Raw genomic sequence first — 16,345 nt, forward strand, 5'->3', positions numbered from 1 at the left:
GCATGGGTCCAACTGTTGGAGGCTGGCACCTGGCCAGGTGGACCAACTCACTTGCCCTCGCACCCCCCTCCCCGGCACGGACCCCCCCACCCATCCCCCTCCCGGCACGGACCCAACCTCCTCCCGGCACGGACCCCACCCCCCCCTCATCCTCCTCCCGGCACGGACCCCCCATCCCTCCCCGGTATGGACCCCCCATCCCCCTCCCCGGACGGACCCCCCATCCCCCTCCCCGGCACGGACCCCCCACCCCCCTCCCCGGCACGGACTCCCCCCATCCCCCTCCCACGGCACGGACCCCCCCCATCCCCCGGCACGGACCCAACCTCCTCCCCGGCACGGGCCCCCCCCCCCATCCTCTTCCCCGGCCACGGACCCCCCCACCCCCCTCCCCGGCACGGACCCCCCCCATCCCCTCCCCGCAAACGGACACCCCATCCCCCTCCCCGGCACCGGACCCCCCATCCCCCTCCCCGGCACGGACCCCCCATCCCCCTCCCCGGCACGGACCCCCCCCATCCCCCTCCCCGGCACGGACCCGAACCTCTCCCCGGCACGGACCACCCCCCCCCATCCTCCTCCCTGGCACGGACCCCCCCCATCCCCCCTCCCCGGCACGGACCCGCCATCCCCCTCCCCGGCACGGACCCCCCCATCCCCCTCCCCGGCACGGACCCCCCTCCCGGCACTCCACCGGAGCCCATCCCACTCTAACCCCCCTCCCCCCCCGCCGCAGACACACACACACAACCCGAGACACACCTCTCCTCACACATCCAGACTGCGGCCACGCCATCGCCTGCCCAGCGGCCAACCCCCAGGCCGTCACTCACCTCACGCTGGTCGGCGTGAACCTGGAGCACAGGTTCACGCCGATGAAAAGGAGGTTTGATTTACGTCGACGTGAACGGTCATCACGTCGACGGGACTTCAGCCCATCCGGAAGGGAGAATATCGGCAGGCCCGAAAATCGGCTGCCTTGCGCAGACCCATGCCATTCTCCGATGTCAGCGGCGCCATTAACGCCCCGCCGACTTTTCTCCCTTCGGAGACTTTGGCAAACCGGCGGGGGCGGGATTCACGGCGGCCAACGCCATTCTCCGACCCGCTGGGGGGGGTCGGAGAATGACGCCCCATCATCCTGAAACATGGCCAAGATTTGACAATATGCTTCAGAACCTAGACCTTGGGATCAAAAGGGGGTTGGATCCCGCACTTCCTGGCAGTGGACCGGATCAGCAATTTTTTCTACTTAGCTGCCACTGGGTTTGACACTTAAATTATGGATGACGGGCGGGATATAGATGCTGCATCCTAATAAATAGCAAAGGAAGAACATGAGATCTTAAGAAGTATGAGCAAGAGTAGGGTCATTTGGCCCCTCAAGCCAGCTCTTACATTCAATAAGATCATGGCTGATTGGATTTGTGCATGAACTCCACTTTCCTGCCTTATAATGCTTGATTCCTAGTAGATCAAAAATCTATCTAATTCAACCTTGAAAATATTCAGGGACGCAGCACCCTCTTCTCTCTCGGATGGAGTATTCCAATGTCATGGGAGTTTTGTCTCATCACATGGCTTCAGTGATGTAATTGTGCGGGTGGAGTTGGGCTGTGGCTTTGGGTTTTACTTTTGTTTTTGAGCTGAAAGCTGGCTGTGGCTCTGAGTTTTACTTTCGTTTCACATTTTGGAAGCTGGATAAAGACAGAGAAGCCTTGTGTGTGTCTCTCTCTCTGCATGTTAAAAGGTGTCCAGATCACTTGATAATTTAAAAATGATAACTGTTTTCTGGAAAGAATTTAAACCTACTGGCAGATGGAATACAATGTTGAAAAATGTGAGGTTATCCATTTTGGTAGGAATAACAGCAAAAGCAAAAAAAATGATAAAATATTATAACATGCTGCTGTGCAGAGGGACCTGGGTGTCCTAGTGCATGTGTCACAAAAAGTTGGTTTACAGGTGCAACAGGTGATTAAGAAGGCAAATAGAATTTTGTCCTTCATTGCTAGAGGGATGGAGTTTAAGACTAGGGAGGTTATGCTGTAACTGTATAAGGTGTTAGGAAAGCCACACCTGGAGTATTATGTTCAGTTTTGGTCTCCTTACCTGAGAAAGGATGTACTGGCGCTAGAGGGTGTGCAGAGGAGATTCACTAGATTAATCCCAGCGTTGAGGGGGTTGGATTACAAGGAGAGGTTGAGTAGTCTGGGACTGTACTCATTGGAATTTAGAAGGATGCGGGGGATCTTATAAAAACATATAAAATTATGAAGGGAATAGATAGGATAGATGCGGGGAGGTTGTTTCCACTGGCAGTTGAAAGCAGAACTAGGGGGCATAGCCTCAAAATAAGTGGAAGTAGATTTAGGACTGTTTAGGAGGAACTTCTTCATCCAAAGGGTTGTGAATCTATGGAATTCCCTGCCCAGTGAAGCAGTTGAGGCTCCTTCATTAATGTTTTCAAGATAAAGATAGATAGTTTTTTGAAGAAAAAAGGAATAAAGGGTTATGGTGTTCGGGCCGGAAAGTGGAGCTGCGTCCACAAAAGATCAACCATGGTCTCATAGAATGGCGGAGCAGGCTCAAAGGGCCAGATGGCCTACTCCTGCTCCTAGTTCTTATGTTCTTATGTTTCGGTAAAAGGGTTTTTTCTGGTTTATTGGATGTTGTTATCAAATTGAAATGGTTGAAAGGGAAGCTATTAAGGGTTTTATATGTATAGAGAACTGTAGCTGTGTGGGGTATTTATGTTTGTAGTTGGTATTGTAGTCTTCCGTGTATGCTTTCTGATACATCCATTTTATTTCTATATCTTTCTGTTGTAACTCCGCCAATTTTCCTGAAATAAAAATATCCACCTCATCCTCCACCTGTTCTTGTTCTTTTCCAAGCATCTGATCAAAAATCATTTCTGATAATTGAACTTCAACTTTATCTTCACTCTTTGATTTCTCCTCCTGTCTTGACCTGTGACTTTGCGACCTTGTTACTACACAGTCCAGAAAAATACCAGGATATTCTTCCTTCAACACTTCAGTTTGATTTTCCACTGACTTATCAACCACAGTAGGCATCACTCCCACCTGCGATCCAGCTGTATCCAGCAAAATAAACTGTATTCCTGGACAAGGTAGCTTCTCTATTACTCCTACTACCACTTCACCACTCTTCACTGGACTTTCAAACCTTGCCTTATATAATTGAACACTACTCTTCTTACCCTGAATCCCACATATTACCACCTTTTCTGGCAATATTCCTCTCAAATTACATAACTCCTCATTTCTTACCATCAAAGATTGACTAGCTCCCGTATCTCTTAAAATTCTGACTTCTTTACCTACTCCGCCTGGTACACATGAGTAAACTTCACCCACACAAGTAAACTTTTTAAAGAGATCTGGCACCTTCTTATCAATCACCTCTTGATCAGGCTATACATTCTTTAGCACCTTCTTTGTTTCAATTGGTCTTTCCTTTACCACTTTAACAAACCCCACCGGATTATCCTGTTTTACCACGTCAGCCTTCCCAGTGCTTTTCTTTAACCACCAACACTGTGACTTTACAGGCCTAGTTTATTACAGTAAAAACATCTGAAATGTGTTATTTCTCTCCCACCCCCCTGGATTTCTTTTTTAATCTGAGGTACACTTTCCTTATTATCTCCTATCAGATCCCCTTTCCTTTTACCACTTGAGTATTTCTCTTTTATCCCAGTTTCTATCCCTCACAGGTTGAAACTGATGTCGGAAACTAAACTTTGATTTATGAACTAATTCATAATCGCCTGCCATTTCTGCTGCTAATCTTGCATTTTTAACCCTCTTCTCTTCCACAACATCTTTGGGTTGTGGGGGTGTGACCCGCGGGGACATGGGGAGGGTTTGCGGGCTCTACACAGACAGTGATCCGGGGCCAGGATCGAACCTGGTCCTCAGCGCCAAAAGTGGGATTGTTATATTGTGTGTAGGTATCAGATTCGGAAAGTTCTTAACATGGCTACTTTGAAATATTTGAGGCCTTTTTGAAGCTCTTATTTCAGAGACTTTGTTACTGTCGATCACTAATCTTTTGAAGCCTCCAAATATCCTTCTAAAGATGGGGGTTGACTTGTACACAATGAGTATAAAAACATGAACAGGCCAGTAGTTGCCATTTTGAAATATGCAGACACACACACCAATAATTCCTATAAAATCAACTGCACGGTTTATTGAATTAATCAATTGTGTAACGGTACATTTTAACCACAAACATTAAAATGTCAAATTCATTGACTTCATCTGATTCTGAGTTCATCAAATTAATTCAGTTACTTTGCCTTGCATCATCATAAGGAAGCCGCTCTGGATCTAATGTGGCCCTTTTGTTTCCGATCATCCCTCCACAACGGTCATCTTCCTTTCCATCCATTGAATTGAATATTCAACGTTATTTTTGAATGATCTGGCTATACCTTTTACACTAATAGCATCCCACACTCTGATAATGAAACGACACAATATCAAACTGGGCAGTATGAATATTTTCACTTTTATGTGAAGGTTTTATTTTCACTGTCGATCATCCACTTATTCCGTTTGGCACGAACATGATCCTTGACTGGCTTGTGAGGTATGCACCCCAAGGTTGAATTACAGATGTTAAACCTCTGGGGTGACTGCAATGTGGGCGTAATTTCTTCCCAGGTGCGTCGTGATCTCATTGGTGATATGAGAATTTGACCTATGTCACAATAATAGGTTACATACTTTGCGTAGGCCAGTGAGATGTCTATTCCACATATTCTCGATCCATCCATAATAACTTCAGTCCATTCAACTATTGTGTTGGACATGCACAAAAGCACATGCAGGGAACTTTGTTTGGCATGGATTTACATTTGAAAATTACCATAGCTTTAATTTTATTCCATTGGCCATGCAGCCTAGTGCCACCATGGATCTTGTCTTTTCATCTCTGTTGTTTTCTCTAGGACCGTATTTGATACTTTTCACGACAACAGTTTAGCTGCTGGACATTTCCATGTTGCCGATGTGATTTAATGGGTACTTGAGGTTTTGCCGCTGTCTGATAATGAATTGCTGGGAATCTGGGCATCAAGGTCTTCGTCCCTGATCAATTTTGGTCTTCTGTCGCAACACTAGCAGACTGTTTGTTTCATTCTGTAAAGTAGTTACACCAATTAGGTGTTGGGCTGAAGTCTTTGATGGACTTGATGTTTCGGTGCAAAATTGTGGGCTGAAGGGCCTGTACTGCGCTGTATTGTTCTATGTTCTATGAGTTCTCACTACATCAGGAAATGAATTTTTAAACTCCTCCAAAAGTATAATTTCTCTGAGAGCTTCATACGTTTGGACTATTTTCAAAGCCCTCATCCACCTATCAAAATTACTCTGTTTGATCCTTTCAAACTCCATGTATGTTTGACCAGGTTCTTTCCTTAAATTTCTAAACCTTTGTCTGTAGGCTTCAGGCACTAGTTCATATGCACCTAAGATTGATTTTATCACCTCCTTATATGTCCCAGATACCTCCTCTGGTAGTGATGCAAACACTTCACTAGCTCTACCTACCAACTTTGTTTGAATCAGTATAACCCACATGACCTGTGGCCATTTCATTTATTTAGCTACCTTCTCAAATGAAATGAAAAAGGCTTCTACCTCCTTCTCATCAAACCTTGGCAACGCTTTGATATATTTAAATAGATCCCCACCAAGCCTTTGACTATGATGCACATGCTCACTATCCTCATCACTATCCTCAGACTGTACGTTTCTCTTTACATCCGCCAATTTTAACTGACCTACCCAGTGGGGTGTTCCCGGCGCAGGCATCAATCGCCTTGATCTTGAAAAATCGCACAGAGTGTACCGACTTATTTCTCTGTTAAATGCTGACGCTAAGCTGTTGGCTCAGGTGTTGGCAACTCGTTTGAAACCCTGCCTGCTGGAGGTGATTTCGGAGGAGCAGATAGGACTTGTTAAGGGTTGGTAGCTGCCGGCCAACATTAGGAGATTCTTGAATGTGGTGTTGTCGCCCTCTTCAGTGGTTGAGCCAAAGGTGATTATTTTGATGGACAGGGAAAGAGCATTTGACCAGGTTGTGTGGAGGTACCTTTTCAAGCTTATGGGGCAATTTGATTTTGGGCTAAAATCCTTGGTTAGGCTAGTCCCCACTGCAAGTACCAATGACCTGAGCTTGGGGTACTTGAAACTGGAGAGGGGTACAAGGCGGGGGATCCACTATCCCCGTTGTTGTTTGCCTAGGAATTGAGCTGGAGGCCATAGCATTGAGATCGTCTTGTGGTGGAGGGGGATAGAGCCGGGAGGGAGGGAGCTTAGGGTGTCCCTACATGTGGATGATTTGTTATTATTCATTATGGAGCCTCTATCCAATGTGCGGGAGATAATAGAGGTGTGCAGGAATTTGATCCTTTTCAGGGAATAAACTAAACCTGGGCAAGAGCAAATTCTTTCCGGTGAACCACCCTCCACTGGGGAGGGGAGCTAATCTGGGGAGGATACTGTTTCGTCTTGCCAGGACTAGTTTCTGATATGTGGAATTTGGGTGGCCCAGTTTGGTGGATGGGGTGAAGACTGGTTTGAAGAGGTGGGATGCCTTTCCTTTGACCTCAGCGGGAAAAGTTCAGATGGTGAAGATGAATATTCTCCCAAGGTTTTTGTTTGATATCTGATGCGACCATCAATTCACTTGAGACAAGAGTAAAGGTAAACCGTGGCTTTAATCAACTTAGAACAGTGCCTGCCTGCGACTGATACAATACTGCGCGCCACCTACAGGTCGACTGCTCTTTATAACCCCCTCAAGGGGAGGAGCCATGGGCGGAGCCCATACATGTCCCAACATGTTCCCCTATGGATGATGCCATACAATGGCCCATAGGTGGAGCCCACAAGGGCAACAACATAGCATAGATGCAAATACAAACGCAAAGCATGGTACTGATACAGTGGTGGATTATTGGTATAATACATTCACCACATTCACCCCCTGTTAAAAAAATGAAATCCGGCGGGGGTGACGGGTTCATAAGTTCAGCCGGTCCGGCGCATGGATCGTGCTCTGTGGTCGCTGAAGCTCTGGCAATGCTGCTGGCCTGGGTGTCGAGCTCATCCGTGTTGGCATCGGTAGTGGGGGCGCCGGTGCGGGCACAGACGTGGACTCCGGGAGCGTCTCTTCTGGAGCTTCATTCCTGTGTACCGGTGAAGGGGGGGGTGGCAGACGGGAGGGAGCGCGGGAGCTATATAGGGGCGGGGGCGCTGGTCATGGTAGGTTGGGTGGGATATAGTGGAGGGGCGGCGGTGGTGATACTGGTGGTGGTGGTGGAACCGGCGAGCGGCAGGTTCCGGAGGGAGACCGTATCCTGTCGGCCATCGGGGTGCTCGATATAAGCGTACTGGGGGTTTGAGTGTAGGAGCTGGACCCTCTCTACCAGAGGATCGGCCTTATGGCTCCTGACGTGTTTTCTGAGTAGGACTGGCCCCGGTGTCTTCAGCCAGGACGAAAGCAAGGCCCCTGAGGTGGATCCCCTAGGGAAAACAAATAGGCGGTCATGAGGGGTCTCGTTTGTGGCCGTGCAAAGTAGGGACCTAATAGAGTGGAGCGCATCGGGGAGGACCTCCTGTCAGTGAGAAACCGGGAGATTCCTAGACCGCAGGGTCGGTAAGACGGTCTTCCAGACCATCGTTTTCTCCCTCTCCACCTGCCCGTTTCCCCTGGTAGTCCTGCTCGAGGTGTTGCCCTTACCGAGCAGGTACTGATGCAGTTCGTCGCTCATGGATGACGAGCCCCGGTCACTGTGGACATAATTGGGGAAACTAAACAGGCTGAAGACACTATGTAGGCCTTTAATGACGGTGGACGTGGTCATATCGGGGCAAGGGATTGCAAAGGGGAAGTGAGAGAACTCATCAATAATATTGAGGAAATATGTATTGCGGTTATTGGAGGGGAGGGGCCCTTTGAAATCGATACTGAGGCGCTCAAAGGGCCGGGATGTCTTTCCCAGATGGGCCTTATCTGGTCGATAGAAGTGCGGTTTACACTCCGCACAGATCTGGCAGTCCCTGGTTATGGCTCTGACCTCCTCGGTGGAGTAGGGCAGGTTGCGGGCCTTGATATAGTGGATAAGCCGGGTGACCCCCGGGTGGCAGAGGTCATCGTGGATAGCCCGTAGTCGGTCACCTTGCACGCTGGCGCATGTGCCGCGGGACAGGGCATTTGGGGGCTCGTTGAGCTTCCCAGGACGAAATACTATATTATAGTTGTAGGTGGAGGGTTCGATCCTCCACCTCAAGATCTTTTTGTTCTTGATTTTGCCCCGCTGCGTATTGTCGAACGTGAAGGCTACCGATCGTTGGTCGGTGACGAGGGCAAACCTCCTACCAGCGAGGTAGTGCCTCCACGATGGCTTGGGCTTCTTTTTCGACCGAGGAGTGTCGAATTTCAGAGGTGGTGAGGGTGCGCGAAGAAAACGCTACCGGTCTGCCTTCTTGATTGAGGGTAGCGGCGAGAGTGACTTCTGATGCGTCACTATCCACATGGAAGGGGACGGACTCGTCCACCACGTGCATCACGGCTTTGGCGATGTCCCCCTTGATGCAGCTGAAGGCCTGGCGGGCCTCAGTTGCCAGTGGAAAGATGGTGGCGTTGATTAGCGGGCGTGCTTTGTCCGCATAGTTGAGGACCCACTGGGCATAATATGTGAAGAACCCGAGGCACCTCTTCAGGACCTTGGGGCAGTGAGGGAGGGGGAGTTGCAGGAGGGGGCGCATACGGCCAGGGTCGGGTCCTAGGACCCCGTTCTCCATGATGTAGCCGAGGATGGCTAGTCTGGTCGTGCGGAAAACGCATTTCTACTTGTTGTAGGTGAGACTGAGGGTTTGGGCGGTTTGGAGAAATCGGTGGAGGTTGGAGGTTGGCGTCATGGTCCTGCTGATCATGGCCGCAGATGGTGACATTGTCCAAGTACGGAAACGTGGCCCGCAGCCCGTACTGGTCCACCATTCAGTCCATTGTTCTTTGGAACACCGAAACCCCGTTCGTGACGCCAAAGGGGACCCGGAGGAAGTGGAAAAGGTGGCCATCTGCCTCAAAAGCCGTGTAGTGGCGGTCCTCCAGGCGGATTGGGAGCTGGTGGTATGCAGACTTCAGGTCCACCGTGGAGAACACCCGGTAGTGTGCGATATGGTTTACCATGTCTGCAATCCGGGGAAGGGGGTACGCATCGAGTTGCGTGTACCGGTTTATGGTTTAGCTGTAATCAACAACCATCTGTAGCTTTTCCCCGGTCTTGACGACCACCATCTGAGCTCTCCAGGGGCTATTGCTAGCCTCGATGACTCCCTCCCTCAAGAGACGCAGGACCTCGGACCTGATAAAAGTCCTGTCCTGTATGCCATACCGCCTGCTTCTGGTGGCAACTGGTTTGCAGTCGGCGGTGAGGTTCGCGAAGAATGAGGGAGGGTTGACTTTTAGGGTCGCGAGGCTGCATATGGTGAGTGGGGGCAGGGACCCCCCGAACTTTAGGGTTAGGCTCCTGAGGTTGCATTGGAAATCTAGTCCCAATAGGAGAGGAGCGCAGAGGTCGGGGAGTACATATAATTAAAATTGGCGTACTCGCCGCCCTGTATTGCTAGGGTTGCGGTAGTGCACCCTTGGATTTGCACCGAATGCGACCCAGAGGCCAGGGAGATGGTTTGGTGTGCCGGGAAAATTGGGAGCGAGCAGCGTCTTACCAAGTCCGGGTGAACGAAGATCTCTGTGCTCCCGGAGTCGAAGAGGCAAGGCGTCTCGTGCCCGTTTATCCGGACGGTCATCATGGAGCTCCAGAGGTGCTTGGGTCGCGACTGGTCCAGGGTGACTGCGCTGAGTTGCACGTAATTGGCGTGGTCGGAGGTGCTGGGGCGGCTCCGTGATGGCTGCCCATGTTGATCGTACGCGTCGAGCGGCGTAGCAGATGACAGCCAAGATGGCGGCCCCCGTTGGTCGAGCGTGGCGGGCGGCGAGGAATATGGCGTCCAAGATGGTGGCCCCCATGGATCGCACATGGCCGGCCACGTGGGGGAGGATGGCCAAGATGGCGGCCCCCGTGAATCGCACGTGCTGTGAGGACTGGAAGATGGCTGCTCCCATGGATAGCACGAGGCTGATGAGGGGGGCGGAGTCGGCAGACACGCTGCCACGCTGTGGGGTCTGCGGGCCTGTGAGTCTGAGGATCGGGCCTGTGAGTTTGAGTTCTTAGACCTGGCCAGGCAGACTTTGGCGAAATGTCCTTTTCTCCCGCAGCTGTTGCGGTTCACGTTACGGGCCTGGCAGTGCTGCCGGGGCTGTTGGGACTGGCCGCAGAAATAGCAGGGTAGCCCCCCATGATGGGCGGGCGGCCGCACGGCACATGCCTCGGGTAGTCTGTGGTGGGGGGTCCACCAGGGGGTCGCGTGGTCAGCCAAGAACGCGGTAAGGCTCTGGAACGCTACTTCCAGAGAGGAGGCTAACTTTACCGTCTTATCCAGGTCCAGGGCCCCCTTTTCGAGTAGGCGCCGTCGCACGTAGTTAGACTGGACTCCGGCCACATAGATGTCTTGGATGGCGAGTTCCATATGCTGAGTGGCCGTAACGGCCTGGTAATTGCGTGCAAGGGCTTTGAGGTCGCGTAGGTAGTCATCTAGCGACTCCCCGGGACGCTGGTGGCGAGTGGTGAGGATGTGTCGCGCTTAGACCTCGTTCACGGGCCACGTTCGAGCGTTCGAGCTTTGCGAGGGCATCTGTATAGGAGAAGGCTTCGTCGAGTTGAACAGAAATCCAATGGCTCACCCGTGCGTGGAGGAGGCTCAGCTTCTGTTCGTCAGTGACGGAAGGAGTAGAGGTGGCTGCAAGATAAGCCTTGAAGCAACGAAGCCAGTGCAAAAAAATTTCTTTCGCCTCCGCGGCCTGCGGATCGAGTTCCAGTCGGTCAGGTTTGAGGGCCGATTCCATAGTTGCGTTTAAGTTGATTAAATTGATGCGACCGTCAATTCATTCGAGACAAAGGTCAACCGTGGCTTTAATCAACTTAGAACAGTGCCTGCCTGCGACTGACACAATACTGTGCGCCGCCTACAGGTCGATTGCTCTTTATACCCCCCTCAAGGGGAGGAGCCATGGGCGGAGCCCATAGATGTCACAAAATGTTTCCCTATGGATGATGCCATACAATGGCCCACAGGTGGAGCCCACAAGGGCAACAACATAGCATACATGCAAATACAAACGCAAAGCATGGTACTGATACTGTGGTGGATTATTGGTATAATATCTTCACCACAATATCCACTACCTCCCAGTCTTTCTTTCTAAGGCTTTTTGGTAGTTAATATCTATTTCTGTTTGTGTGTGTGTGTGTGGGGGGGGGGGGGGGGGGGGGGTGGTTGTTGGTGTCAGTGGATTGCTTTTACTCAAGGTAGCAGCTATGCATTACCTTTTTTAAGGAGCTGGTTACTGTTAGCTGTTCGGACAAGGGGGGATGGTCAGTCAGTCTAGCAGGGTCTTCTTTGGAGGAAAAGAGGGACTCGGGACGGGGGGATTGGGGGATAGTTTGGATATACAACTGGGTTAGTTTTGCAAGGGCTACAAAGAATCAAGCACGCGTTTGTAGAGTCAAAAGAAATTATTTACAATAATATATACACAGCAGCAGTAGTGCTTCACCACTGCTTCCTACCTTGCTGGTACCACACTGGCCAGCTCTATTTATGCAGGTAAAACTGCTAATGATTTTGCCCCCCCCGCCCCCCTCATTGGGGCAGCTCATACTCACTAAGGATTTTGAAGTGGGTACAGGTACTCTCTCTGTCTCTGTTGCTGGTATGAGCTGCATGGAGGAAGGAGAGAGGAGAGGAAGGGGATGAACTGGAGCAGATTTTTGCTGGAAATGGCAGACCGGGTCGAATTCAGGCCAAGGACGGAAGACTTACTTGGCGCTGTATTGGATCGTGCCCCGCCGTCTGCAGCTCGAGGTGAATTGATGGTGCCCTGCTGCTGCTCCCAGAGGTTCCGGAGGTTGGCCCCTTGGACTGTTGAAGTAGACTTCGGGATTTTGGTACCTTTCTACTGAATTTTGTCTGTTTTGGAGAGACTATCTGGGGTATTCCCCTAGATGTTGTCATGCCACCGGGTGGCCACTTTCTGGATTGTTGGTGAACTTTTCAAGCTGCACTGGGTGTCAGCGCATTTTGTGTTGGACTTTTGTGTTTGATCTGTTACTGTTGTTCTGCTAATGCTGTTAAACTGCACTGCTTACTAATGGTCCCTTGCTGTTGGAGCCCTTCTCCGGTGGTCTGTGTTGCTTGCCTGGCCTCGGCGGGTACCTTTCCGCCGTTGTGGGGCTGCTGTTGGCATGCTTTTGGCATGTTACTGTTTTCTATTCGCTTTGACTATACTGTCTTTAGATGTTGATAGACTATACTTGTGTTGTAAGGGGAGATCCCTCTCTCTTCGGTCACACGCCGGAGGGGGTGGGGGGGTCGGAATTGGCTATATGCTGGCTGTCAGCCGGTGGCCTGTTTCACGACTCATTGTTTTGAGTTGCATTGTGGCCCCTTTGTGAGAGAGGGGCGGTTCTCTTACTCTCTCTCCCACACTGTGCCCTATGTTGGCGTTCCCCTTTTTGGTGGTCTGCGTTGCTCGCTGTAGCTCCTTTCTGCCGCTGTGGGGCTGCCATTAGGGGCGGGGGTGGTAGTATGTGTGTGTACTGAAGATTTTGTATCTTGTGACTGTTTTTGATATGTAACTGTCGAGTTGTTAATAAACCAAAATACTACTCACTAAGGATTGTGGAGAGAACACACATGGGCTCTGGGGGCTCTCAATTCCATTGCTGAGAGATTGCTGCAGGCACGAGGGAGAGAGCGAGAGGGGCAGAATATTCTGCTGGTAAGGCCTGGCCTGGGGTTCAGCCTGAGGCTGGATTTAATAACTGCCTGCCTCCCTTTCTGCTTGTTTAATGGACTACTGCTGCTGATTCTTCGAGGAAGGAGGAGAGCAGGGTAGTGGCTGGTTCAACTTAATGTCTTGTTGCAGGAGAGGGAGGAAGTCCGGTGCACTGCTGACAGTGAGGAAGGGTGGCAGCCCAAATCAACTGCAACATGCTGGAGGTTTGGAGGACTGATTTACCATCTGATGCTGCTTTTGTTTGGACTGCTGACTGTTTACCATTTCTATGTTTGGAAGCCATGTGTTGTTTCTACTGCTCCTACATTTGTGGCCTGGACCAGGTGACCAGATATTGGGACTATAGGAGGGCAGTAGTGTTTCACCTCAATTGGACACCTTGGAGGCCATAATGACACGTCCTTGAAGGTTCTTGGCTGCTTCGGTATAATGACTGTTTCTAGTTCAAGTTTGGTAGGCCACGTTGATGGCTGGTGTCTTTGTACTGTTGCATATTGTTGTTTAATGTTTGCTCATATGCTTGTTATTGTATTGGAGCTGTTTTTTGTCTACTGCCTGGGCTGGTGTCTTCGCTATGTTTCTGCCCGTTTTTTGTGTTTTCTTTTGATGCATGCTACCGATGCTGATGGGGGTGGGGATATTCCCTCTCCTTCTTCTGTTACCCCGTGTCAGCAAGACTTTTCCGGTGATTTTGGCTGCTCGAGGCGCCCTTCCATCGATGTGTGTCTCTGCAGCCGGGGGGGGCGAGGGAGGCACTGCCTTGGCAGCTGGAGGCGTTGTTCCTCGTCTTTTGATATGCTCTGTACGGTTTGGTTATGATGTGCCGGGATTATTCTGGGCTGAATTATGCCCCTCTTGAGAGGGGTGACTGTTCTTTCTCTCTCACCTCCGCCGTGCTCTGTGTTGGAGTGGCCTATTCTGTGGGTTGGGCTGGTGTGCCTTTCCACTGATGTAGGTCGGGGGGAGGGTGGCGGAGGGGGAGGGCGGGGGGGAGGAGGTGGTAAGTGTGTTCTGGGGTGCCATGTGTTTGGTGTCCTTGTTGTACTGTTTGCTGTAATTCTGATAATGTTATTAAACTAAAATACTACCCATAGTCCCCAGCCAATACTATTCAAGCAGGTTCTAACAGTTAGGATGGGTGTTGCATCAGTGACCTTTTTTTGTAAAAAGAAAAGTTTGTTTGAATATTTTGTTTGTTATAAAATAAAATCCTTGAATTAAAAAAAAGTAAGTTTGATGCCATTTTTAAGAGTCTGGAAATCGATAGTTAAAGTAACTATGAAGACAAAGAAATCCTGAAGGGTGAAGGTGTAAAACCTGTAAGTGAAATCTTGATGGGTATCACTCGTGTGGAAGTTGACGTTCAGTGAGACAAGGTGGTTCACAGTATAGGAGTCATCTGGGAGGATTTTGAGGAGAAATCCACAGACATTCAGAGTGGAGTATGAGTTTTACCACAGTCAACCTGTGATTCTAAAGGTACTTTATGTTACTGAGACCATTGTAGCCTACTTTGTAACCCGTGTTAACCTTACAATCTCTTATATTCGGGAAGCTAAGGGGGAGTAAAGCAGTATTGTATCATAATCCAACTTTTCACATTTATTTTTTTTTCCTTGTTAAGTATAATTAGTGGACTTGCGGCTCCACATTTTCTAAAAAAATGGAAAGGTTATGGCTATTGGAGCCATGGTTCCATTCTGGGATCTTCCCGTCCAGTTATAACACCAACTGGGATTGTAAAAGTCTAATGTGATCTTGCCGTCCAAGTTGTACAATTTTCCAGAACACTGTGGGTCCCTGTGCAGTGCAAATGAAGCTCATCCCAATAGTACAACTCTGTCTTTACCCAATACTGCAGTTACTCCCTCATGAAATGAAAGCTATTTCTCTCACATAACCTTTTGAGTGACACTTTCAACTCCCTGATCTTATTTTCCTTATACAATTCCCCCCCCCACCCCCGCCCAGGAACCAATTCTAACTAGCCACCCAATGAACTAACTATGCAGCTGCCATTAGCAGGCATCTTGTTCATCACTGACTAAGACTGAAATAAACTATAATTTAATTTAAAGTTAAGCTAAATGCAAATTTGACTAAGGGTGAGATTCTCTGGTCTTGGAGGCCCACTGTTGGCTAGTGGTGGGATCTTCTGGTCCCGCCACTGTCAATGGGATTTTCCGTTGAATCCACAGCATGCTGCTCGGAAACCCGTGCGGCGGGGGTGTGCAATCAGCGGGTCTGGGAGATCCTCCGGAGTAAACAGCCGGAAGATCTTGCCCCATTTTAGAAGAAGATCAACCCTTAAAATTCCTTCCCCCCATTTCCCAAGTTAAGTAAGCATTTTATCTGGCAGAAGCATTGTCGATCTGGACTTTGTGCTACTTGGTGCTGCTGAGAAGGCGCCTCAAAATGGAGGTGGCCTTGCAGCAGTAAGGAAAAAATTAAAAATCTGAGGGGCCAAGCAGGCAGGACCTCCAGATGGTCTAGTGGAGTTACTAGGGCAACCTTTCAGCTAGTGGCCCCCACTTTGAGGCATGGAGTCCAGTGCCAATGGCCTCCCAGATGGTCTCTGGGACGGTCCCTCCATTAAACCCATGGCCCAGGAAAACTGCCCTTCATGGGCCTTTAATTATTTGAATTGGCTGCCCACCTCTGTTCGATTGCAGCCGATCTGTGCCCAGTCTGTCCAGTGGCTTGACTATGCCAAGAAGCCACCGCAACGCAGCACCCCACTATTCTCACAAACCTATCATCTTCTTGCCAGCCTGGGACTGCCTGTTAAATCTGCCTGTTGTAGTGATCTCTGTTTGTAGTAATACATGATCAGACTATGTTAAGCAAGTACAGGCAATTGAACATGAGTTGGCACACTATCAGGACCTATATAATGTTTCCCCGCTCTTTCCTACAGGAGTGTGTCAGGATTGCAGAGAGAACAGAAGTGAGAAAGCTAGAGAAAAGAAGTTATTAGTTATCAGAGTATTGAATCATATAATTTAATAAGTTTATTCTACAGTTGTTTGTTTGTTTTACTAGTTCAGTATTAAGTAAAAAGAGCTTGCGAGATTATTTTATATTACTCAATAAATTATTTTATCATCACTGGAAGACTACGGCTATATTTCAACAACTCGGCAAGATAAAAAGAGTAATATACATATTACACATCGTAATATAACATGGTACCAGGTTAGATTAGGCTTTAAGAAAGGCTAGTAAGAAAATTCAAACAAAAAAGACGAAGTTCGGAATCGACCATTCGACTGGTGAAGTCATCGCAACAACTGAATCCTCGACTACAAGGAGATTTTTGATGGACTAAGTGCAAGCTCCCAGACATCTGAAGACAACTGGTAATCTTAATCTTAATTGGAGG

Source organism: Scyliorhinus torazame, chromosome 14, assembly GCF_047496885.1.
Source record: "Scyliorhinus torazame isolate Kashiwa2021f chromosome 14, sScyTor2.1, whole genome shotgun sequence".
Taxonomy (NCBI): domain Eukaryota; kingdom Metazoa; phylum Chordata; class Chondrichthyes; order Carcharhiniformes; family Scyliorhinidae; genus Scyliorhinus; species Scyliorhinus torazame.